This window comes from Tamandua tetradactyla, chromosome 2 (genome assembly GCF_023851605.1).
Source record: "Tamandua tetradactyla isolate mTamTet1 chromosome 2, mTamTet1.pri, whole genome shotgun sequence".
Classification (NCBI taxonomy): Eukaryota; Metazoa; Chordata; class Mammalia; order Pilosa; family Myrmecophagidae; genus Tamandua; species Tamandua tetradactyla.
Window position 1 is genome coordinate 182,552,029 of NC_135328.1, and position 26,374 is coordinate 182,578,402.

At 38.8% G+C, this 26,374-nt stretch overlaps 1 protein-coding gene and 1 long non-coding RNA gene across 4 annotated transcripts in view; both read left to right on the forward strand.

Annotated features, from left to right (window-relative positions):
- Window positions 1-7,452: 7,452 nt before the first annotated feature.
- LOC143663411 (uncharacterized) lies at window positions 7,453-11,264 on the forward strand. The gene is made up of 3 exons (XR_013165905.1): window positions 7,453-7,508; window positions 9,256-9,292; window positions 11,110-11,264. It is a non-coding gene; the product is annotated as an uncharacterized LOC143663411 (long non-coding RNA).
- Window positions 11,265-16,259: 4,995 nt separating this feature from the next.
- The window catches only part of FOXJ3 (forkhead box J3), a 216,204-nt gene continuing 206,089 nt past the window's right edge, over window positions 16,260-26,374 (forward strand). For 2 of the 3 annotated variants that reach the window (XM_077150035.1, XM_077150038.1), the window contains exon 1: window positions 16,260-16,445. The gene's annotated coding sequence lies outside the window, so the exon portion shown is untranslated. Of the gene's footprint in view, window positions 16,446-16,616; window positions 16,931-26,374 lie in introns of those variants that run through there. The other variant, XM_077150037.1, reaches the window with a different exon arrangement.

The window sequence follows — 26,374 nt, forward strand, 5'->3', positions numbered from 1 at the left end:
TGGCAGAAAGTAGATCCACTCTTGCCTGAGACCAGAGATAAAGAATAGTGATGGCAAAGGAATATCATTGAATATTTTTTGTTGATGCAAATGTTTGATATCTTGATTGTGACGGAAGTTACATGGGTATTCACATTCGTCAAACATCATCAAGCTGTATGCTTAAAATGGATGCATTTTTGGTATGTAAATTAAGCCATAATAAAGTTTATTTGAAAAATTATCCTGTGATTATTCCATGATTTCTGCTGTGTACCCTATTGGTTATGCAAAGATAGTTCAATAACAGAAATGTATCAGTGTAGTTTATCTCACTATCATATTAAAAGAGAAAAAGAAACATCTTAATAGTTGAGACAAAGTATTTGATAACATTCAACATCTGCATTAGTTAGAAAGGGACAGGACATGCTGTGGTAACAAAGAAGCTCTGAAATCCCAGGCACCTCATACTTATCAGCTTATATCTCCCTTCTGCAAAAAATTCTGTTGCAAATTCTGCAAAAGATGATTCAGAGATTCAGGCTTGGTATCATCTTATAAACCTGCTATATCAGTTCATGGCTCTGTTCATCTCCACAACAAGGGGAGAAGAAAGTCCTTTAAATTCTTTGAACTGAAAATAACACATGTCCTTTCTGCTCACAGAACAGTGGCCACAACTAGTCACACAGCTGCATCAACCAGAAGAGGACTAGGGAATAAAATGCAGCCTTTTGTGTGCCTGGTAAAAAGAGGACAGCCAGATATGGGTGAACACCAGTCATGTCCACTACAATATGCATCCTTTAAAAACTACAAAATTTTAATCTGAAAAAGGTATCTAACAAACCTATTTGCAAACATCGTACTTATTGACAGAACATTAGAATCAGTCCTATTAACATGGAAGGACCACAAAGAACTAAATCAAAGTTTGTCAAAGTGGTAGGATATATGATAAACATTCAACAATCAATAGTTTTTCTATATAACAGCAATAAACAATTAGTAAAATACAACTGAAAAAGAAGAACCCTTTTATAATGCAATAAAATCTATAAAATATTTAGAGATAAACCTAATAATAAATGTGTAAAACATTTTTAGAGAAAACTGTAACACCTTATGAAGAACATACAAGGACACCTGTTTTAGTTTCCTCACTGCTAAAGCATGCACCATGCAATGGTTTGGCTTAAACAATGGAAATTCATCGGCTCACAGTTTTGAGGTTAGGAGAATCCAAATCCAGGTGTCATCAAGATGATGCTTTCTCCCTGAAGATTGGCATTCTGGGGCTGGCTGCTAGTGATCCTTGTTCCTGGGATTTTTTTTTTTTTTTTGTCACATGGCAATGCACATGGCAGCCTCTCCTGGCCTCTCCATTCTCTTTTGTGTTCTGTTGACTTTCAGCTTCTGGCTACTCCCTCTGGCTTTCATTCTTTATGACTTTCCCTGTTAGGTTTTCAGTAATAAGATTAAGACCCACCCCATTCACCTGGGCCACACCCTAGCTGAAGTAACCTCATCAAAAGGTTCTATTTAAAGAGTTCACAACCACAGGAATGGATTAAGTTCAAGAATATGTTTTTCTGGGGTACATAGCTCCAAGCTACCACAGGGCACAAATATAGGGGAACATTCCAAATCAGTGAGAGATTAAGGAATCATTCAAGAACTGGTGCTGGACATGTGTCTACACATAAACTTTGGCTATTATTATTTATAATAGCCAAAACATGGAAACATCCCAAATGGCCATCAACTGATGAGTGAATAAATAATATGTGGTATATCCCATGCAATGGTGCATTATTCATCAATTAAAAAGATTAAAGTCGTGGGACAAAGTTCCTCTCCATCTGTGGACATGTGAAACCTAACAAACAAGTTATATGCTTTCAAAATACAATCGTGGGACAGGGATAGAGTAGAAATTCTCATTTCAGAGGGGAGAAATTAAAAGGAAAGCAGGGGTCAGAGCTCTCAAGCAAGTCCAAAACTGAGCAGGGCAAATTCCATTAGATTCCAAGATGTAAGAGCCATCTGCAGATTGAAGCTTTGTGTCTGGGTCTGTTGGAGTAGTAGTCCCACCCTTTCCATGCCCTCCTCATACTACTGGGCCTAGGTTCCACCTTTTCCCAGCATTAGAAAGGTAATCAGGCTCTGCCAGGAAAGCCTCCCTTGAAGCTTTGCAGGGGGCAGCACTCTCCCCAAATGCTGTTAGAGTGTACTCTCTCTGGGTATTGGGCTGGTGATGGAATTCTCTTTGAATATCAATATGAAAGCCCCGCCCCCTCCAACCCTGGGGCCTGAATCCTGCTCTACCCAAAGGCTTGCGCAGAAGCCCCACTTTCTTGGTTCAAGAAGAGTTCTTTGCTCTAGACCTCTGCTACCGCGGTTCTGCCCTTGAAGTCATTTTCCTTTCATTTCATCCTGTCTCTGTTGCCTCAGTCCAGGCTGACAGTGTTTCAGCTCATTCAAAAGTCTCAAAAACTTTGTCAGTTTTGCTAATAATTCAGGGGAGTCCAGACTATCAGATAAAGGGACTTTCCACAGAACTTTCCTGAAAAAATACATTTCCAAACCTGAATTCTACCAAGAAGGCTGATTGGATCTGTGTGTCATATGTCTAGTCTTCTTAGCAAAGTATTGCTCAGTCACACTCTGGCTTAGAACCCTGTTCTTTGGGGATTCTCCTCCTAGGAGCTCAGGCAGGGACTTGATAGGGTCACTTCTGGCCCAAGTCTTACAGCACGCTATCTAGAGAAGCTGAAAATTTTCCAAATTATCAATACTTGGTTCCTTTGTGCTTAATAGTTCAATCCTCAGTTTATCCCTTTCCTCTTCAATTTCACTATAGGGAGCAGAGAAAAGCTAGGTCACATCTTCCACAGCTAGCTTAGATATCTCAGCTAAACGTCCAAATTCATCGTTTACAAGTTCTGCCTTCCATATTACATCTGACTACAATTATTCCAAGCTCTATATCACCTCATGACAAGGATTACGTTTCTTCCGGCTTTCAATAACAAAACCATCATTTCTTGCTAAGGCCTCACTGGAAGTGCCTTTAGTGAACATATTTCTATCAACATTCTGTTCATGACAAATTCTGAATTCTCTAAAATGATACAAATTTTCTCTACAACTCTCACTTATTGTTGAGCCATCACCAGAAATGCCTATACTATCCATATCTCTATTGGTAATCTCTTCAAAGCAATCTAGGCATTTTCTACCAAGCACCTCAAAATTCTTCCAGCCTCTGCTCATTACCCAATTCCAGATTCACTTGTTTGTATTTTTTTTTTTTTTTTTAGGTATTTGTACTAACAATACCCCCACTTTCTAGTACTAAATTGTTTTGGTTTGGAAGGCCAGGAGTCCAAAATTAAGGCATTGGCATGGACATTCTTTCTCTCCAAAGTCAACAGTATTCTGGATTGCTGGCAATCCTTGGGGTTCCTTGGCTTGTATTACCACCTCCTACCACATGGAAATGCCCTTTCCTTTCTGGCTCCTGTGACTTCTGGGTTCTCTTTATAAGGCTTCCAATAATACAGAGTAAGGCTCAGCCCTGGTTCAGTTGTCCATACCCTGACCCACTTTATATGTTCAAAGACACTTTACAATGGGTTCACATCCCCAGGAACATGAATTAAGTTTATGTCTTTTCTATGGGACATAATTCAGTCTATTACAAAAGTTATAGAGATAATTCTGATCCCATTTACTTTGTTAATCTTAGGAACACAGAATTGTTTGGAAACTGCGGATGACTACTTTCTGACATGACAACTGAAAGTACGATGAGCAAAAAAATACTTCCTATTTGGAAACTAAAGTACATTAAAGTTGAGATTAAGATTAAATCAAACACCTCTATCTCTAGCCTTGCCACAACCTATTTTTCTAACCTTATCTCTTTCCCTAATCATACACCCTCCAGTAGAAGAAGCTGTTCATGTTTTGCTGAATTTGCTCCCATTTTCCCCGCTGCCTTGGATGACTGAAATGCCACCTGGTCATTTCTCTCACTAAATCCTTCAGGGAGCCATAGGCTCCCAGCACATTGCATAGCATAGAGGCCTTTAATATGTGCTAAGAGATCTTGAAATAACTACAGTAGAAGCCTTCTTATACAATATGATCATGACTGGTATTGATTTAGTAGTAGGCTGGAAATATAATAATCCCGTTAAAGCAGGAAATCATAAAATGTGACATATATTTGCTTTAAGTATTTTATTTTAACTTAAAACATATTTATAACATTCATTCACCAATTTTTTTGATGTAAGACAAGGTCATTTTTTTAAAGTCTGAGTCCATTTATTGTAGCTCTGCTTTATCTTTTCTTGAACAAACCATGCTCACCATGTATTGCTTATGATTTCCAGTTTTGGTTTCTTTAAAGTAGAGCAAGAACTTAAACACCCTGGGAGGAAATCTGTGTGTATAATTTTTAAATCATTTACTCAATTTTTCATAGTTGTTTTGCCCACAGTTATATCAATGGAAAACGCTTCTGTTTGTTTTTTGACTTTGGTATCTCAGCCTTCCTTGAGTCTTTCCAAAGCATTTCACCTAGTTAAAAACATTTAATGAAATGTTGCAAACATACACAGAGAAAAACAGAATGGACACCTGTTCTAATATTCAGCTTTATGAATACTAACATTTTGCCATATTTGCTTCAAATAAAAAAAAACGAAAAAACATCACCAATGAAGTTGAAACCTCCTGTGTACTCCATGCTGATTTCATTACTATCCTTTTCTATCCATTTTTAACAATTATCCTGAATTTGGTGTTTAGCTGTCCCATATATATTTTAATACTTTAATTACACGTGTGCCCAGGAAAATATGGTGTATTATCCATGTTTTGATTTATAGGTAAATGGTGCCACACTGTATCATTCTGTGACTTGATTTTTTCTCTTATGTGTTTGAGATTTATCCTGGTTGATATATATAGCTCTAGCTAATTCATTTGAACTGCTGCATGGCATTCTACTATGTGAATATACCAAAACTTATTTTATTTCATTTTTTCTCCTGTTGAACACTTGGGTGGTTTCTACTTTTTTCATATTGCAAATAATACTGCAGTGATCATTCTTGTACACAGCTCCTTGTGTATATATGTGAGGATTTCTCTAGGCCTAGCAAATATAACAAGAAATGGAATTTCTTGGCCAAAGGGCAAGCACATCTTCACAAGATGCTGCCAAATTGTTTTCTAATATGATTGTAACAATTTATGATTTCATCAGCAGTGTATGAATTCATTGCTCCATTTCCAATACTTATATTATCATTCTTCTAAATTTTTTCCAGTTAGATGGGTATGAAATTGTATCTCAAGTGTTTTGATTTCCCTAGTCAATGATGAGATTAACAATCTTCTATGTATTTACTGGCCTTTTAGAAGTCCTCCTCTAGGAATTGCATATTTCTGTCCTTTGCCCATTTTTCTGTCAGGTTATCCTTTATTCTTGGTTTTTAGGAAGTAGCTATAAATTCTGTATACCTGTCCTTATCAATGACATGAATTACAAATATCTTCTTTCAGAGTACAGCTTGTAATTTACCCTTGTTTATATAATCATTTGTTGAATGAATTTAAAAAATATTTTTGGCACGGTTTATGCTTTTTACATTTTAAGAAATACTTTATTATTATAAGAGAAAAGTTCTCTACATTTTCATCAAGACATTTTAAAGTTTTTTAATGTTTAAGTCTTTTTTCCACTTACATATGAATTTTTGTATGGTGTGGGTTAGGGAGCTACTTTTTGTTCTTTTTTTTTCTTTATATATATATATAGCTATCTCATCCTCAGTGCCCTGAAAAAAAAAACAAAACAAAAGAAAACAAACAAACAAACAAACAAAAAAAAACAGAGCCTGAGGTTTCACCTATGTGCTAAAGCTATATGAAGGGGTGCAAATCTCAGGGTAGCAAGCTGAGAGAAAAGTGATAGTAAGATACGGGAGAAGGGAAAGAAAAAACTGGATGATATGTCAACTAAGCTGGCTACAACTTCCCAAGAAAATCTAGTCTTATGGTTTGATCACATAAGACATTTTCCTGACAGGTTTTATGGAAGTGCCATGCCTCAGAATGGTCTGTCAGAGGGACAAGTAAGGGTGAAAACTTTATCTACTCTCTCTTCCTATCTTCTCCCTGTCTTTGGTTGAAGTTTGCTCCGTGGGGAGTTAATTCATTTCTGGGTTATGTTAAACAGTTTCACTGTGCAGCTAGTGGGTAACCAGTCTCCATTGCTGTTATATGGGGCTTCATGCTTTATCTGAGTCCGAGGTGATGGAAGGAGCTATTTCTGGGACCTGGGCACCAGAATCATTGTATCTTTTGCTGTGGTGGGGCCAGTGGAGGCCATACCAAAGTAGGCAGCAACTGGGGAGCCCCAGGGATAGGTGAGAACAAGCAGATCAAGAGAGGTATTATTTGGATCTTTTAAAACCAGTTTTCTCAATGCCATTTACTGAATAGTTCATTCTTTCCCCCACCTCCTACTATAACAAATCGCCATATATTCAGGACCCTGTTTCTAGGGTATCTTTTCTATTCCATTCATCAATTTGTCTATCCCTAAGCCAATATCATGCCATCTTAAATTCTCTAGCTTTAAATTGAGTTGATATCTGGTGAGATGGTCTTCAGAATTGTCTTGTTCTTTTCTCCTTTCCGTATAAATTTTAATATCAACTTGCTTGGTTCCACAAAATATTCAAGTAATTATCATTTCAGTATGTAGTCAATATAAAATTTTTAATGAGATATTTTACATTTTTTTTGGTAATAAGTCTTTGAAATCCAATATGGGCACTGTGCATTTCATACTTAAAATATTACTTGGTTCAGACTAGACTAGTCACATTTCAAGTGCTCAATAGCCATCACGTGACTTGTGGCTACTGTATCAGACAGAGCAGTTTAGAGAAGGAGCAGACACAAACAGCAAAGCCTCCGGAGATACCTGCATAGGAGACAGGAGTAAGAAAAGCAGAGGTAGGAGTAGAACTAGAACAGTGCAAAGGCTCAAAATCCAAAGGAATTTTACTTAGGGAAACATGAGGGTGGGGGAGAGCATCAAAATACTTTCTTTCTTCAGTGCTCTCTTTTTACTTCTACAGTTTAGAGGTTCTCCCCTGCCTGTAGTGAAGCTCAACACTACAAACTTCTTTCATTTGCTGTGGCTTTAACAGTCTCATATATCCATCTAACCACATATTTAGGGGTCCAGACATCGGCAGCTGGGGATAATGGAATGACTAGGGGAAAGCAGAAAGGGGCACTGAGGCGGTATGAGGTGGCTGGAGGATGCAATGATTTGGAACAGGTGCCTGGTGGGAATAAGATGGAGATCATGTTGCCATGACAACTGATTGTTTCATTGGTCCAATGACCAGTTGCCATGGTGACAAAATCTTGGTGTCAGTGTGACATGGATCCCAAGGGTGAAGATGCTTGTGCAAAGGACCCTTTTCTCCCTGGTAAACCTTTTATATTTGCAATAATTTCTGCCTTGCTTGATGAAGCCTGCCCAGGAACTTCAGTCAACTGTGACATCCCCCTTCCTCCTTCCTGTTCATTTATAGCAGTTGCCACTTGTAAAATGCACCTATTTTCATTTTCCATGTTCTATTCAGTGTCTTCTTATCAGATATTCTTTGTTTCAGTATTTTATCTTTTTCTCCTAAACAGATGTAATCACGTTGAGGGCAGGGATCATTCTTACAATTCAATTGTGTTTTCAAAAGACTGGGAATAAGTGGGAAAAAAGTAGATCTTTGAAAGCCAGACAGATCTGGGTTTACATCCCACACTTCTGCCATTTGCAAATTACGTGACCTTGGAAAAGTCATTTTTTTCTTGTTGAGGTCTAATATTCTTCTTTCATAAAAAAGGAAAAGAAAAATTTTACCTGTTGTCATGATTAGAGATATTCTAAATAAAGTAGCTGAAGTTGCTGGTCAACAGTAGGAGCTCAATGTATGCTCTTAATTATAATAGCATGATGCTTAACCAGGTGCTGGACCCCATGATTAGCTCTTAGTAATACCTGATGATAAAAAGCAAGTGATGGATGATAGGATGGCAGCAATTGGACTGGATTTAATAAGCAGGCTCCTTAATGATCAGTTGTTCTCTGGTGGATCAGCTGCAGTCCAAAGTTTACAAGGTAAGTTTGCAAGGTGACAAATACCACACAATGGGTTGGCTTAAACAACAAGCATTTATTTGTCTCATGGCTTTGGAGGCTAGAAGTCCAAAATCAAGGCACTGGCAAGGCTATGATTTCTCCCAGGAGTTTGTGGCATTCTGGTGCTTGCTTGGGATTTCTTGGCTTGCATCTCTATCCAGTATCATGGGAATCTCTTTTTTTGTGTCTGCTGTTTCAGTTCCTCCTGACTTCAGGCTTCTTCCTCTGTGGCATTCTTTGATTTCTGGCTTCCGGTTTCTTTTCTTTATAAGGACTCCCGTGAGATGGGTTAAGACCCATCCTGATTCAGCTGATCACCTTCAAAAGGTCTTACTTGCAAATAAATTCAAACCCATAGGAACATGGATTAAGATTAAGAACATGTCCTTTATTGAGGTACATAATTCAACCTACCATATGCTGACTGTAACTTCTTGGGAGGAAAATTTTAGTTATTTAACTAAGAGAAATGGGAGGAAAGATAACCAGATATTTCATGCCTCCTGATGGATGAACACATTACCTATAAAGTAGCTGTGCCAAAAAAAAAAAATCAGATATAAATCCAATTTACCTTCTAAAACCAACTTCTGATTTACAGGGAATTCAGAGTACAGAAGCACCTATTAAACACCATCACAGGGGGAGAAATCAGTAAAATCCATATTGTGGGAAGTACTAAAAAAAATTGGTTTGGTTTTTCAACAAACACATCGCAAGAAAAAGAGTGGAGAAGGAACTTAAAATTAAAAATAATTTAAGGGACATATCCAATTTCAGCGAATGGACCTGGATTCAAACAAACTGTAAAAAAATTCATAGGGTGACTGGCAATTTAAACACTGACAGAATACATCAAATACATATCTTAATATCAATGACATCAGAAACTCATTAATTTTTAGATAAGATAATGCTATCATGACTATGTTTTGTTAAAATAAAAGTCTTTATCTTTTAGAAATCTATTCTAAAAATATTTATATGAAGTGTGATGATTGGAATTTTTTTTTTTTTTTTTTTTTTTACATGGGCAGGCACCAGGAAGCGAACCCGGGTCCTCAGGCTTGGCAGGTAAGCATTCTTACCTGCTGAGCCACTGTGGCCCACCCTGATGATGACTGGAATTTGCTTCAAAATAACAGGAAACAGACAAAGTGTGGATGAGGGTGGAAGTAAGCTGAAACAAAATTGACCAATACTTAATAATTGTTGAAACTGGTTTATGGATATATGGGGGTTCATTGTATTATTTATCTTTTAGCATATCAGTTTAAAGGCTTTCATAATAGAAAGTTTGAAAAAGGATTAAGGAATCACCTTTTTAATTTTTAAGACAAACTAAATGCATCTATCCAAGATTGTATGCACAATAAAGATGTATAGATGTACATCTAATAGATGTATAGAAATAGAGACTATTCCTTAATACAATTTTGGGCAAATGCATTGCGATGGTTTAATGAATAAATTAATGTATATATTTTCCCTAGTTTGTTTTTAATAGAAAACTGGTATCTACATAAACGGTATTTTTCTATTTCAAATTACACTTAATGTAATTCATTAGATTCTTTGAGAAAAACAGAATCCCAGAGGTAATTGTGTAGACAGGAAGTATTTTTGTTTTTGCAGGGGAGGGAGAGTGTTTTAGGATCACCCCCAGTTGGCGAATGAAGTAAATAGGAGTGGGCAGAGGAAGGATTTTAACTGTGATGCAGTTGCCACACAAATCTCATCCAGTCCTTTTCCCAAAACCACAAAGAGCACAAGAGCTGGAAGGGCCCTTCACATATGTCCCACCTTAAGGAATAGGGCCAGGACTTTATACTTGGAATTATCTTACCTGTCTACCTCATCCCAGCGAACCTGAAATCGTCACAGGTGACTCACGGATTCAGATTAAGTGAAATGAAAACAACTTCATGGAACAAGAAGTATTCAAAATAGTTGCTAAAAGTTGGAAATAAGAACCAATAAGGAAAGGTGAAAGATGTAGAAATTCCAAATAAGTTTCCATTATATGGAAAAATGATTTTTCATTTCCTCCAAAATATCAGAATATGAGAAAATGTTTTTAGAGAGCCAGTAGGGTGCATTAGTAAAAGCAAGATTTTGAAATCATAGCATTGAGGTTCAAATCTTTATATTGCCATTCATTAGCAGTGAGGCCTTGGTTTCCTTTGCCTATAAAACGGGTATGATAGCACCCACATTTTAGGATCATAATGGGGATATTACTTCCTTTTTTCCATTCCCTGTTCTGGACAGAAGCCCTTATTCCTACTATGAACTTCCATATTTATCAACATTTTGCCAGTTTTATTTCATTAATTTCCCGCACATTTTTGGAGGGAATATTTAAAGAAAGTCCCAGACTTCACGTCAGTTCATCTTAACTACTCTAGTTATATGGAATTGTCTTATTTTTTACCAAATGAAATCCCATGTAATCTCCTGGCCAAAAATTAAAAGAATCTCTTTTGCACCTATTATTCAGTTTGATTATTAAGGTTATCCTTAAGTCACTGGATAACTCTTCATTCTTCTGCTTTGCTTAAGCTCTTCAAATACTCTATTCTAATTATGCCCAACACTGTTATATTTCTGAATTAGATGCCTGTGATATTTGCAATATCTTAACTTTTAAGAATATAAGTTGGAACAAATTGAACATTTTTCCTGGTCTAGAATGACTGTATCACAGATTCAGGCCATCCTAATTAGTTCCCAAGGCTCTCTTCAATACTTGCTTTAAGGATATTTCAAGGAAGGTTTTTCAATTACTGCCCTGCACTCTTTGGAAATGCCTAGCAACTATGCAGTTTTAGGTTCCTGCATTTGTGTTTGCCAGAGTTTAACCTTGGTCTGCATTTCCTCTCTTAATCTAGACCTATTAAGAACTTGACCTAAGGAACGCTTCAAGCTAGATTTCTCATTGTTGAGCCCCCTGGCTTCTTCTTCAAGGTTTTCCACTCTTTGTAATTCCCTCCAGTAGGTTTGTGTACCATTATTGAATGCCTACATTGCTGCGTGCCCTGTGGATCCTGATTTTCCAGATTTCTTTTCATATATGTGACATTTCAAATAAATGAAGTGCACATAAACTGTAAAGTATTACATAAACTAGCTAATGATATTATCATAGTTCTCCACCCTCCCCTCAAGATCCTTTAACCCAAGTGGGCAACACAACATGAGATAAGAAAAGATTTTGTGGAGAGTTAGAAGACATGAATTATCTTCCTAGGTCATTCCATAAGATTAGTCTTGATAAAAATTTATTGAACGTCTAGTGGGTGTTAAGCACAATGCTGGGCACTGGGTGTAGAAATGAATGAATATGGTCTTTTACCTTAGTAACTTCTCCAGCTCCCTGGGGATACATGGTCCATGGTGCTTATATTATAAAGTCTTGTCTGAGCCCTCAAATCAGGACTGAATTTCAAATCCTGTATTTCAAAGCCTTTTTGCTAGACTACACCAATCACTCCATTTTCTATATCATCTCATACTCCACAACCAATCTCTTTTACTCAGGGATAATATCAGAAATTTGGATCACCAAAGAAAAATATTCAGAAAGGGTCTGCATCAATCAAAATAGGCTCTGTTTTTCTATAGTAACAACTCCCAAAACTCAGTGGCTCAATCAGCAAAGGTTGTTTTCCTAACTTATGCTGTGTGTCCTTTCCAAAGTCAGTTGTGGCTTTGATGCACATTGTTTGATTCATATTCTGGGACAATGTGAAGACTCTAGAGTAGTCTCTATCTTGACTACTGCTGGTGATCATGGCCGTAGGAAAGGAAAGCTTGATGAAGAACAAGAGCTCTTAAAGCTTCCCCTGGAGGCAGGTCATATTGCCACTTACATGTCAGTGGCTAATGCATGTCAGTCACCAAGTCTGATGCCAGTGGGAGGGGGGAAATACAATCTACCCTTTGAGAGGTACAGTAAATATTTGGGAACCATACTGTAGTCTATCCAGGATCTCTTTACCCTTTATTTATTACAAAATAAACAGATTCTCAGCCTTATGCTCCACCCCCCCGCCCCCAATAGCAAAGACTATGTGGATTAGGTTTGTGCCTATTTAAAAATTGAAAAGAATTCTTTGGGACTTTGTGTCGGTCCCACCCTCACAGTGGTGATCCTTCTCTAACAAGGTTTGAGAGGTTTGCTGAAGTGGTTCTAGAATATAAATGCACCCTCTTTCTCTGACTAACCCATTGTAGGTTACAAGCCTCATATCAATGCAAACAATCCCTGCTGGTTCAGAGAATCTTTGAAGGGGGTGCTAAACTGAGGGCTTTGAGTTCAGACAGTTCTGGGTCTAAATCTTGGCTCTATCACTTTCAAACTAAGGAGGCTCTGTTTCCTTTTTAAAATGGGGATGATAAGGCAAGAACTCTACCTGCTGAGCCACCGTGGCTCACCCTAATCTGGTAGTTTAACTGCAAGAGTTAGATGAAATTATATGCAAAGGGTCTATCATTAATGTTGCTGATCGCACAAGAACCATTCAATAGATATTAGCTGCATCCTCAACCCCTTAGCATTGGGGTTTCTTGATTTTTATTCAGCTCGTTAGGCACACAGTCTGCCACAAATTTCACAGCTTGGAAATCAAACAAATGTTTCTTGACTACAAAGTTTGCACCCAGAGTTTTAGCCTCCTAGGTCTGCAAACTTTGGCAGCTTTTTCCTGCTAACCAGGTTCCTCCCATTTAGTGATTCCAAAAGACATTACTAACTAACTAGAAAAGAGGAGAAATCCCCTGATCACATTGTACTTGAACATGCTCTGACTCACTCTTCCTAGTGCCTCCCAAATTTCATCTGCATCATTGCTTACACACAAACTAAATACTTAATTTCAATCCACACATTTGTTAATGTTAGTTCAGTTGTCTGGGTGCCCTTGTGTCTTTCATTATACTTTTAATTAGCTCAGATGATTCTCAGAGTGGAGGAAAGTCAAGGTTTGAGTCAGATGGTTACAAGGAAGATGGGGCAGTGGAGTTACATGGCATGATTGTAGTAGTAGAAATTTATTGCCAGGACTAGGAAAAAAAATTTTTAGGTTACTGCCTTCTACTAGGGAAAAATATTCTAAGCTACTTCTTTGTACTGAGGATGATTAAGTAGTAGAGCCCTTGTTTGGGAAGCATCACATTTTGCCTTACTGACAGAGTATGAAGTTTAACACCAAGCTCCCTGAGGACAAGAACTCAATTTATGGGTGATTTACATAGAATAATGTGGTCCAGCTCCCTGAGTTAGCTATTCCCATCAGCAACTAGAATTTATTGATCACTTACGACGCTCTAACTCTTGTGTGCTCTACTTTCCTCATATCTAGACAAACTCTTTGACTTTCCACAAGCTATTCTTCTCTGTCTCAAATATGTTATCAAGGATCCACCTAATGGCCCCACAAAAAAACTGGAACTTCCAATTCTCTTGGTAACTTGGGGCTCTGGGAACTTTTATCCTCTCTCTGGGTGGCCTCCTCTTCAGAATTGTATTGTAATTTTGTATTATAATTTATACACTTGTCTTCCACTGTACTGTGAGTTCTTAAAGTACACATACCATACCCTATTTATCCTACTCACTGCTACCATCCTGATCCAAAACATAATTTTGCACCTGGATAATGCAGCCTCCGGCTTTCCACCATTGTGCTCCCATTTTCTACTCTTAGCACAGCAATCAAAGTGATCTTTTGAAAGTATTAATCAGATCATGTTATTCCTCTCTGTGTTAGTTTGTTAAGCTGCTGGAATGCGATATACCAGAACAGGCTTTTAAAAAGGGGAATTTAAAAAGTTACAAGTTTACAGTTCTAAGGACACGAAATTAAGGCACCAACAAGAGGTTACCTTCACTCAAGAAAGGCTGATAGGTCTAATACACCTCTGTCAGCTTGGTAATCAGGTGGCTGGCATCTGCTGGTCCTAGCTCCTGAGCTCCATTGCTCTCAGCCTCTGTCCCTGCGGTGGTTCCTCACTCTTCTTCTCTAGGGCTGGCTTTTGTCCCTTTGCTTCCTTTGGCTTTCTCCAGGTTCTGGCTTGCCTAACATCTCGTAGTGATGTCTGCTGGGCTCCAAGCACCTCCAAAGATCCGTGTCTCTATTCTTTGCCTGTCAGCTCTGCTCTGAAGTTTCTGTTGGCTCTCTGTCAGCTGTGAAGCTTCTGTTATTTTGACTCTTCAAAATGTTTCATCTTTTAAAGGATTCCAGTAACCTAATCAAGATCCACCTGAAATGGGTGGTCACATCTCCACCTAATCAAAGGTCACACCCACAATTGGGTGTGTCACATCTTCATGGAGATAATCTAGTCAAAACCTTCTTCATACAACATTGAATCTGGATTAAAAGCAATGGCTGCTCCCACAGGATTGGATCAGGATTAAAACATGGCTTTTCTGGGGTAGATATTTTCAAACCGGTACACTCTGCCTAAAGTTCCTGTTTCAGGCACAATTCTTAAATCGGCCTACAAGATCCATTCTCCCTATTCATCTCCTATTTTCCAACTCTGCTCCAGCAATCCTGGCCCACCATTTCTAACACTTTCAGGAATATTTTGCCTCAGAGCCTGCTGACTAGCTACTTCCTCTGTCTGGGACATTCTTCTCCAGATAACTGCACAGTTCATACCCTCATCTGTTTCAGGTCCCAGTCACCTTACAAATGGGGCTCTTCTTGAAATTGCATCATCCCCTTCCTCCAGTTTTCTCATACTCATTACTCTGGTCTACTTTTTCCTACAGCCCTAAACAACTTTTCACACACTGAACGAGTTTCTTATATTTATTACCTTTTCTCCCCATTTTAGAATGCAAGTTCCAAAAAAAAGGGTATATATATATTTTTTTTTCGCTTCTGTTTATGGATATATCCCAAGCACTAAAATAGTAGCGGAAACTTAGCAGTGATTGGCAAATATTTGTTGCTGAATGAGCTAATGAATCATATTTTCAAATCTTTGCTAGTCTTATACAGAAAAGGTATATATATTGTGCCCAAGTGCCCACCCAGTAATGTCTAACAAATGGCATATGTTCTGTTTAGTGAAGGAATTGGATTCTCAAACTCTTCTCCTAATCAGGGTCTTTATGAGACCCCATAGACGCTATGCCATCGTTTCCATGGCCAATTCACTTAGTCCTCTCCGTCCCCCTTTCCCCTCATTGAACCAATCAATTATTAATCTAATAATCATTATTGTGCACGTATTGTGGGTTCAAAACCGTGCCCAGTGTCGCGGGAGAGTGAATAACGCAAATCAAGCAAAAGCAAGGAACACGTCGGAATGTTAAATAGTGCAGATTTTCAGCGCTAATAATTTAGAGGAAGGGAATCAATGAAGATTGACATAAAATTAAATTCCAAAGTTCAAAATTCACCTGAATAGCAGGAGAGCAGGACCATAATCTGCGTAGCTAATGTGAGAATGAGAACGGGCTTTAGTATTCCAACAACTATATTATAAGAAGGAAACTGAGCAAAGACCCTGGCAGACATCGGTCTACAACCCAGAACTCCTGAAGTTGTGAAAGTAAGGATGTTCTGAAGATCCAAAGCGTCCTTGTCAGGACCTGTGGAATCCGGAGTACGCCAAATGTGAGAGGCTAAGGTGGCTCTCACTACAGTGAGGGATCCCAAAATAGGCAGGGCGCAAGGTCACTAGACTCCATTATACAGCAGCACGGAGACGTTGGAAATCGTGGGCAGGATCTGTGGCTACAGTGCTCAACTACGGAGCCGCCTCCGTCACCCCCACTTCCCAGATGCCACTCTGAGACGCAGGGACCCTAAGTGGCTCGGAGCTTGCAGCCTCTGCATGACTCAAGTCACGCCAAGGTGCAGACTCGGAGTCCCAGGGTACTACTTGACCCAGCGGAAGGATTCTGCGTCGTCAATGCGACTTTACCGGCGGAGGGGCGTGACGGCGCCGACGCTCGGCCGATGGCGCAGCGACGTCGCGGGAGGCGGGGCGGGGATGGGGGCGGGGGCCAGAGGGGGAGCAGGTCGAGAAGTAGTTCCGGGTGCGCGGCCCCGGATGTTGGCTGCTCCCGCTGCTGCTGCCACCGCTCACGGCGCTGCTTGGGGCCCCAGCCACTCGCAACAGACGCCGTTGAGACTTTTTCCGAGGGGCGGAGACGTACGCAGCGGCCGGGGGCTCGGCCGGGCCGTCCCGGCCTGCGCAGCCTGAGGTGAGCGCTCGCCACCGGGGCGACCGGCCTGGGGCGACAGGCGAAGAGGCGGGGCTGGGGCATCCCCCGGGACGGAGGAATGGGTTGCTGTCCGCGAGACCCCTTCTCCCTTCTCGCGGGCTTGTAGAGGGCGGTGGGCAACGGGCGGGACAGGGGGCTCGGGTTCGGGCCCGGGCCTGACGGGCGTTGAGGGCTGAGTCCCTCCCTCCCCCGCGGCTCTTCTCCTCAGCTGCTGCTGCCCCTCAGCCGGGAAGCGGCGGCTCCGCGCCTACCGCCCCTCCCCCAGGCGGGGCCTGGGGGAGACAGACGTGGTTCTCGGGGGCGCCAGGTCCGAGGACAGCGACCGTCACCTTTGCTTCGTGACCTGCTCCTTGGCCTGGGCTGGTTCCTGATCCCGGCAGGATGCAGCTTTTTTTCTTCAAGCTCTGGGACGCTTTTCGGCCGGCGAGGCGGAGAGTACCTCGCGCCTCGCGGGTGCCCTTCGGGTGAGGAGGCCCGTGCGAGGGGCCTGCGTTCCCGCCCATCCTGTCGCCGTGTCCTTTGCTGGCATCAGGGCAAAGGCAGCCCGTTCCATGCGGACATGTTGCTGTCCAGTGTGTGTTGCATCCTGCCCACGTGGTAGGGCCCCCCCTTCTCTCCTTTTTTGCAGCTGGTGATGAGGGAGGTAAACAGGGTAGTTTTTCCACTGTTATTTCCTCCCGGTGGCGTGGAAGGCGTTAGGGTCAGTTTGCTTTGCCGAGGTCATCTGTTGGTTAGATGGAAGAAGCAAGTGTTGTACTCTGAAATTAAGACCAGGAGCGGACATTACAGGGCTTAGTTTCATTTGACATCCTTTCTTTCCCTCCTTTAGCTGTTCCGGTTTTTTTCCCTCTCTAGAATTGGTGCTTGCTATAGTACATTGAGATATACAGTTTTCATTTCTTCGTTCTCTACTTTTTGTAGCTGGCAAAGGTTTTCTGTCCTGTGTCTACTCCTGTATTGTTCCTAGTTGGTTTCCCGAATGAACTTAGTTGGGCTGGCCTGGGGATTAGATTGGTGGACATCTCTTTTGTCGTTCCCTGACATTTGCACAAGCGTGCAAGTCATTAAGTGCTACATGCATAGTTCTTTACTTGCAAGGTACTGCTAGATAGATTTACTTAATCACTTATTTCATGGAAGTTCTTTTATTTTACTTCCCCTCTCTTTGTGTTGAGTACCATTGCATTCTTGGGTTTTTTGAAACTGGTTTTGAAACGTGTTTTGAGTAGTTTGTTTCTTTCCTTAATGTTTCTTCCAGGTTAAGGTTTCCATCTTCCTGTGTTTTGCTCTTTTGTAACCACAGATTGCTCTCAACAGGGAGCAGGCCACAGTAGCAGTGAGAAAAGCCTATTATTCTGCCTAGACCTTAGCAAATATTTATGGAAAAGCAATAACTTCTTTCCCTTTTTCTGTTTGAGTGATATACAGAGACATGATTGAATTTTTCAGTTTCTTGGATAAACGTGAGGAGTTAGTTGTCTTTCTTTTTGCTTTTGTATCTTGGATTTGAAGAGAATTGTGTTCTTTGTTTTGTGCTGCTGAAGATACTGGGGCGTTTTTCAGTTTTTATCAGGTATCTTTTTTGGAGGGGCTCAGGGCATGTTTATTTTTTATTCTTTTTGGTTCATTAGTTTTAGGAAATAAAAAATCTTAATTGTTTTGAGATCACCTTTTAGATTACAAAATGGCCAGCATTCTCGCTTTTCATCGTTTTGTTTTTTTGAATTGGCTATTTTCTTTCAGTATTTTTTGCCAATTTTTTCCCTTTTATCTGATACAATTGTTACTATATTCTCTCTTTCCTTTTTCTTCTATGCAGAATCAAAATATTTAAACACAGATTTTGTTTTCATTATGTTAAGTTTGGGTGGGGCAGTGAAAAATAGAGAATGTTCTGATACTTTCTGAGACAAGTCAGCATATGTGTACTTCCACAAAGTACTGTGTTTACATGTAAAGTGGTCTGTATGAAGAGATACAAGGAAGAAAATATGTGATCTTCTTGAAAGCTTCGAATTCTTTTGGGGAAAAGCACATGCATCATTCACAATTACTAAACGTCATCAAACTCCCGTTGGGTTAACAATGCAAACATAATCAAAGGTTTGAGAAAGAAGAATTTCTAAAGGGGGATGAGATGTATTACGGGAAAGTGAAGTGGCAGGTGCATATGCAAGGAAGTAGCAATGTACAGCAAATGTAAGTCACAGAGAATCTGTGTTGATGAATAATCAAATGAGTTTAGGACTGATGAGGGGATATTGGTGGAGGACCTTTCAAGGGTAGAGGGTTTAGTTTGGTTTTAAAGAAAGGTAGTAAGTTGGCACATATTGTACCTGAGGAAGGTTTTTACGTCAGTTCAGTGTGCTGGACATGAGGAGGCTGACTAGAATACTCTTGGAGAATTTTAATAATAAGATGATATGACATAAGATAGTGATTGTGGGAACAAAGTAATAGCTAACATTTATTGAGTGCTTACAATATGCCAGGCATTGTTCTAAACTCTTTACATACTTTTAACTTATTACATCTTCATCACAAGGTATTATCATTCTTATGAAGACCCCAAGTTACAAAGGCAGTAAGTAACTTGCCCAGAGTCCCACAGAAAGCAAACAGCAGAGCCAAGATCTGAACCAAGGCAGCATGGCCTTTGAGCCTATGCATTGAGCTGTTATTTTTGTTAAGAAAGAGTGTGCAGAATATGTATTTGATGATGGCATGTGAGGCTGAAATATTAAAAGATTACAGCCTAGAGTCTTGGGAGGATGGTTGAGTCATTGATAAGAGTGAGGAAATTAGGAAAGTATCACTGTGGAGGAAAAACAGTTAAGGTTGATTAAGGTCAACACCAGATTGTGCACAACCAATTTTTTCATACCAGGCTTGCCAATCACTGCTTCCGAGAGCCTTCTCTTTTTACTGGTTTGGCTCTGGAAATGCAGACTAGTTTAGTTGTTAACCTAAGCAGAACATTTAGAAAAAGAGTCCTTTTGAGAAGGAAAAAATGTATACCACATTCCAGAGCTAATAGAAATGGCATAAGGGTTATTTATTTTGATTGACCCACGGTACTGCTTCCCAGCCTTGGTGAAGATAGCCAAGAATTGGCCAGAATAAGACTGAAGTGTTTCTGTGGCATTCTGCTTTAGGACAAATAGTCAGAGATGAAGTATAGATTGTGCACTGACCAGGGTGAAACATGAGCAGATGAGTGTTGGGAGGGAAATAGTATATTGGGGAGAGAACGTTAAGGTTTGGAAACTCAAGTGATAAAATTCAGGCTATTAGATAAAGAAAGTATTTTAAGAAGAACAGAATGTATATCTGAAGCCAAGGGTGGGAAGATTTTCTAGAAGGCAGGATTGTTGACATTATCAAATGCAGTCTGGAAGTTTAGGAACAATGATGATGATAGTAAAACTATTGAACTAGACCAGGAGGAGGTGATTTGTAATCCCTGAGAGAATTTCAAAAGGAAGGATAAACTGCCAGATTTCTTTTCCACAGAAGGATTTGTAGAGACATTATAGTCTGATGTGATAATTCTTAATATTTTCTCCTAATACTTCCTCCAACTCTAATTCTTGTCTATTTGTCGAAACTACTGGACTCATTTTTTCTTGAAAAGAGGAACAAATTTATGTTCTTAACTCAGTGATTTTATAGGCTAACAGTTTTTACACTTTTCTAACAGTTTTCTTGAGATATAATTCATCTACCATACAATCCACCCATTTGAAGTGTATAATTCAGTAGTTTTTGGTATATTCAAAAATTGTGCAGTCTCACCACTATCATTTTTAGAATATTTTCATCATTTCGCATAGAAACCGTGTATCCATTAGCAGTCACTCCTCATTTTGCCTCATTCCCCCACGCCCCACCTCCCAGCCTTAGGCAACCACTAATGTTCTTACCATTTCTGTGTTTGCCTATTTTGGACATTTCATATAAATGGAATCATACAGCATGTCTTTTATCTGGCTTCTTTCATACAGCATAATGTTTTCAAGGATCATCCATGTTGCAACATGTATTAGTACTTCATTCCTTTTTATTGCCAAATAATATTCCATTGTATATGTATACCACATTGTATCCATTCACTAGTTGATGGACATTTGGATTTCTTACGCTTTTAAACTCTTCACCATCTTCATCTTAATCCTGACTCTGCCAGCCCCACCCCTCTCATGTCTTCTCTTTTAGATCATAATCTCAGTTTCGCACGTTAGGCATTGGGAATATAAAAATGAGTAAGACATGGCCTTTGAACATTCGTATAGTGTTTTTATGGTTTACAAATGTTTTCTTATACAATATGTACATCTCATTTGATCTTATTACAATGCTGTGTTGCAGGTAAAGCATTTTTTTATTAACGAGCAATTTTAAGTTTAGATTAAGTGACTTGTTCAAGATTTCATACATTAAGTCGTAGTAGAGTAATTGCTTCTTACTCAGTGCCTGTTGTTTTCATGTGGATGAAAACATGTGTGCTGCTATTCTAATTTAAAAGATCCCCATGTGGATCCCTGGAGACATAGAGGGACTAGGAAGCTCCCTTACTTTGGAAATCATTGATTATTAATGGTTAATCTTCAGGACTGAAAATGAAGGAATTTTCCTTGTCAGATACTATAGTTTGTTTGCTCTGTGCTTTGGACAAGTCATATCCTATACTGCCTCTTCTCTCAGAACTTTAATGGGAATTAGTATGATGATGATGATAGTGGTGGTGATGATAATAATAATAGCTAACAGTTTTTGAGAGCTTACTATGGGCCCCAAGTGTTCTAAGTATGTATTATTCATATAATTCTCACAACAACCGTAAGGGGAGATTTTATTATTATCCAGAATTTACAAGCACAAAGAGGTTAAGTAACTTGCTTAAGGGTGCAAGGCTAGGAAAGGAAGAGCCTGGGTTTGAACCCCTTGTTCAAATTTGAACTTACTGGCGTTTTAATCACCATACTGTACTGTTTACTATGTTATAAATTAATATTTCAAATAATGGCATAACTGGAATTTGAAGACTGGATTTTTAATATGGCTGTGGAAGCAGATAGTAAAGTTAACTTGACATTGTGGCATTTCATTTAAATATGAACATAACACTGCAGTGTACAAAGATAGGTGGTGTTTAGGCATTCAGGTACTTTTTTTTTTTTTTCCCCTGCTAGTAGCATTCAACACAGAACTTGCATTATTTTCATCCCACTTTCCTGTTGGCTTTTTTAGTCACTTACTTTTCCACATTGCTAGTCCTCAGAAACCTTGGCAGCTTAATCTTCAGACAGCTAATGTGCACTTTTACTTCTCTCCTCAGTCTTCCTTTAACTGTTCATTTTTGTTTTCCATTTTGAACAATTAGCCTTTCAGTCCTTGAGGGAGGTACTTTTTACCTTCTCCACCCCAAACTCAGAAACATAACTGTATTTTAGTGCACAAATAACAAGAACCAAAGCACAATGTTTTTGTTAAAGAGATTGACTTGTACTGAAAGTGGAAAAGGCATCTGCTATTAAGAATTTTTGATTTAATAAAATTTGTTATAGCCAGATCTGCCAAGCATTATTACTGTGGGCCATCTGTTGGAATATGGAAAAAGTATTGTTTTATGAAACCAGATGTTGTACTTATATTTGTAACAGTGGCATTGTTCTTATTTTTGAGTAACCTTTTATAGGTAGGTACCTTTGGCTGCCTACTTGGCTATTCTACTTGGCATATTAACTAATAACCTGAGATTATGATGTTTTTCAAAGCAGCTATTACTCTTTTATAAGATTGGGACAAAACAGTGGGAACAAAAAGCAAATGCAACTCTTCATACAGTATCAAATTTAAGTGCTGTAGTAAGATAAAATATAGGATAAATAGAAATTTATGGTATAGGACAATTAGGAACACTTTTAGCACTTACTTGTTTACCTTTGACACGATTAATAGGCCTAGTTTCTAATAATTACTGAATCACTTTGGTTGCTTTGAGGATTTTATAAATCTAAAGCTATTTCTTTTTTTAATGCAATTTTATTGAGATATATTCACACACCATATAATCCCCCAAAGTATACAATCATTGGCTCAAAGTATTGTCACATAGCTGTACATTTATCATCACAGTCAATTTTAGAACATTTTTATTAGTTCAAAAACAGAAATGAAAATAAAAAGAAAACCCATCTCCCTTATCCCCCCATTATTATTTTTTTTAACAGTTTTGTTTACATACCATGTAATCCAACCTAAATGTACAGTTGTTGGCTCTTGGTATAATGAATAGTTAGGCATGCACCATTACAGTTAGTAAGAGAACATTCTCATTTCTTCTGAAGAGAAAAATCCCAAATCCCTTTTATCTCCCTATTATTGATATTTAGCTTTGGGATAGTGCTTTTGTTACAAAATATTACAATAGGGCAGGCCATGGTGGCTCAGCAGGCAGAGTTCTCACCTGCCATGCTGGAGACCCAGTTTTGATTACTGGTACCTGCCCATGCAAAAAAAAAAAAAAGAGTATTACAATATACTATTACATTAATTGATTAATTGTATTTCTTCCCGCCCTATTATTGACACTTTGTAATAGTGATGTAAAGAACTTTCTTATGGTCATACAATTAACTATCATCATTGTCCACTCTGGGTTCTGCTAAATCATACAGTTCCAGCTTAATCCTCTCGTAAAGCTATTTCATTTTGGTGTAATTAATTGGATTTACGTTGACATTGCTCGGTCTGACTTGTTCCAGTCATCAGTGGATAACATAGTCTGTAATGGGCTGATAATCTTATGGAATGGAATAAAGAGGAATTGAACATAGTCTTATCTCTTCTGAATAGAATGCTACAATTGGGGATGGTGAGAGTCTCTACAAACTGAGAATATTGGCTATTCTTTCATTATCTTCAAATCATACATAGATAGGGCCATTGATCCCAGTGAAGAGTTGACAGAGTATTCCGGGCTAACCCTGTGTCTGAAGTAGATTTTACCCCGTAAGCTGACTTTTTTTTAAAAATATATTTTTATTGAGAAATCGTCACATATATACAGTCCATACATGGTGTACAATCAGTGGCTTACAATATCATTACATTGCTTTGTATTCATCACCATGATCATTTTTAGAACATTTACGTCACTCCAGAAAAAGAAATAAAAAGATAAAAGGGAAAACTCATATATCCCATACTCCTTACCCCTACCTCTCATTGACCACTAGTATTTCCATCTACCCAATTTTTTTTTTTACCCCTTATCCCTTCCTATTACTTATGTAATTATTTTTTGTTATTTTTTTGTTCATCTCTCCATACCCTGGATAAAAGGAGCATCAAATTGTGAAAGGCTTTCACAATCACACGGTTACATTATAAAAGCTATATAATTATACAGTCGTCTTCTAGAGTCAAGGCTACTGGAACACAGCTCGATAGTTTCAGGTACTTCCCTCTAGCCACTCCAATGCACCATAAACTAAAAAAGGGTATCTGTATAATGCATAAGAATAACCTCCAGGGTAACCTCTTGACTCTCTTTGAAATCTCTCAGCCATGGAGACTTTATTTTGTCTCATTTTTGTCTTCCCCCTTTTGGTCAAGAAGACTTTCTCAATCTCTTGATGCTAGGTCCCAACATAGCTCTCCCGTGTTGCCAGGGAGATTTACTCCCCTGGGAGTCATGGCCTATGTAATGGGGGGGAGATCATTAAGTTCACCTTAGTTGACTTAAAGAGGAAATCCACATCTGAGCAATGAAAAAGGTTCTCTGGGTGACTCTTAGGCATAATTATAAGTAAACTTAGCTTCTCCGTTGCAGAAATAAGTTTCATAGGGTTGAACACCAAGATCAAGGGCTCAGCCTGTCGAATTGGTTGTATCCATGGCTTGCGAGAATATAAGAAATTCCCCAGATGGGAAAGTTGAATATTTTTTCCTTTCTCCCCAGTCCCCCAAGAGGACTTCACATATGCTTTATTCTCTGCCCCCGTTACTCTGAAATAGAATCACGCTAACTTGTACAAACCCACAAGATCTCATGCCTTATTGAAGATTCCATGTAATTATGGTGTTAGATAAACTGACTATAAGTTAAATTAGATAATGCACTACCCAAAATATAAGTTTCGCATCAAATAGGCATCTCTCCCTTTAGTTTCACACAGAAGTTGAAGTTTTAAAATATAGATCATGTCATCTTTTATCATTCTGATTTATCCTAGTCCTATTCAGATCAGCTTCATTCGTATCTTGAAGTCTAATCACTTTTTCAACTTTTTTCACAGTTGCTATATGGGTAATGCTGACTTTCATAGCTTCAGAGCTCTAACTCTGAGTCTCAGGTGTTATATAAATTTCCAAAGTTTCTGGGAATGGCTTATACACAAAAAGCTCAGAATCTCAGAATTTAGAAGTTACAGAATAAACTGACTTTTGGCTAAAGATTTTCACCTGGAGTGAACTAAAAGCTTAACTGAATTCTACCTAAACAGAGGCCTACTCAATTTTACAGTGGTATTAAGGTAGTAAGAGTGAACTTCTGATTGGTGATAGAGTACGGTGCCAACAGTGTGCCCATATTAAAGATCTTGGAAGTTGGGATCAGCCTTTTCCAAAGGTTGAGTCATGGCCTTACTATGTGTTGCACCGTAAGACCTGTGAGAGGCATGGATGAGAGGGAAGACTACCAGAACTTAAAATTCTATTCTTTTAGAGATGGGATTGCCATTTGGTGGAAGTAGGTTAAGATTCTAGTTTTTGGCTGGTGGGTATGTGAGTGCTTATTGCATGATTAAAAGTAACTAAAAAGGGGCGGGCCGCGGTGGCTCAGCGGGCAAAGTGCTTGCCTGCCATGCCGGAGGACCTTGGTTTGATTCCCGGCCCCAGCCCATGTAAAAAAAACAAACAAACAAACAAAATACAATAAAACAAGAAAATGTTTAAAGATGTTTTCCATCCTTCCTTCCTTCTCTCTGTCTTTCCTTCCCTTCCTCCCTCTCTCTTAAAAAAAAAAAAAAAAAAAAAAAAGTAACTAAAAAAAGTTTCTGTGATTTGTCTGTAGCACTTTGAGCTATTAATTACAGCTAGATATAGTAGTCATATCTTCCAAGTTTGAAAAGGTTGACTCTTGAATGAAGATGAAGCAGACTGTCATGGCAGGATGTAAATCATAAATGGCATCAGGTTCTGTTAGTGTGGTTGGGTCCATAAAGAGCTATTGATGGTGCTCTCTCAGCTACTGATAGTAGTCACCATCAGAAATGGCATCTTTGAATATCTGAATAAGTCATGTTCATTTCATTTATTATAGGTTGTGTGTACTTTGGCAAGATATCCATCTAACATTTAGGTAGTATTTTTTCAAAGGCACTTTCTCTCATTTGTTTGATTTTCGAGCTTCACTACAGCCTTGTGATGTAGGTAGGGCAAATACTATTCCTATTGACAAATGAAGAAACTGATATACAAGATAAATGACTTAATGTCACTCAATTATTTACTAATAGAGCAGGGACTAGACCTGGCACTCTATTTCTAGTCTTGTGGTTACTTTGGTAGAAAACTAATAAAGGTTTTTTTTTTTTGGCTTTTTAAAAGGGGAATTTAATGAGTTGTTAGTTTACAGTTCTAAGGCCGAGAATATGTCCCAATTAAAACAAGTCTATAGAAATATCCAATCAAAGGCATCCAGGGAAAGATACCTTGGTTCAAGAAGGCTGATGAGAAAACTAATAAAATTTTGATTGGGAAAAGACTTTGGTTTTTGAGGTGGGAATCGAAGAATATGAACCCCAATGGACCTGGGCTACTGCCTTATGATAATATCAGATTAGGGGACATAAAATAGTGGGAGTAACTTCTTGGAAATGTAGGCTCATTTCCAGTCATTG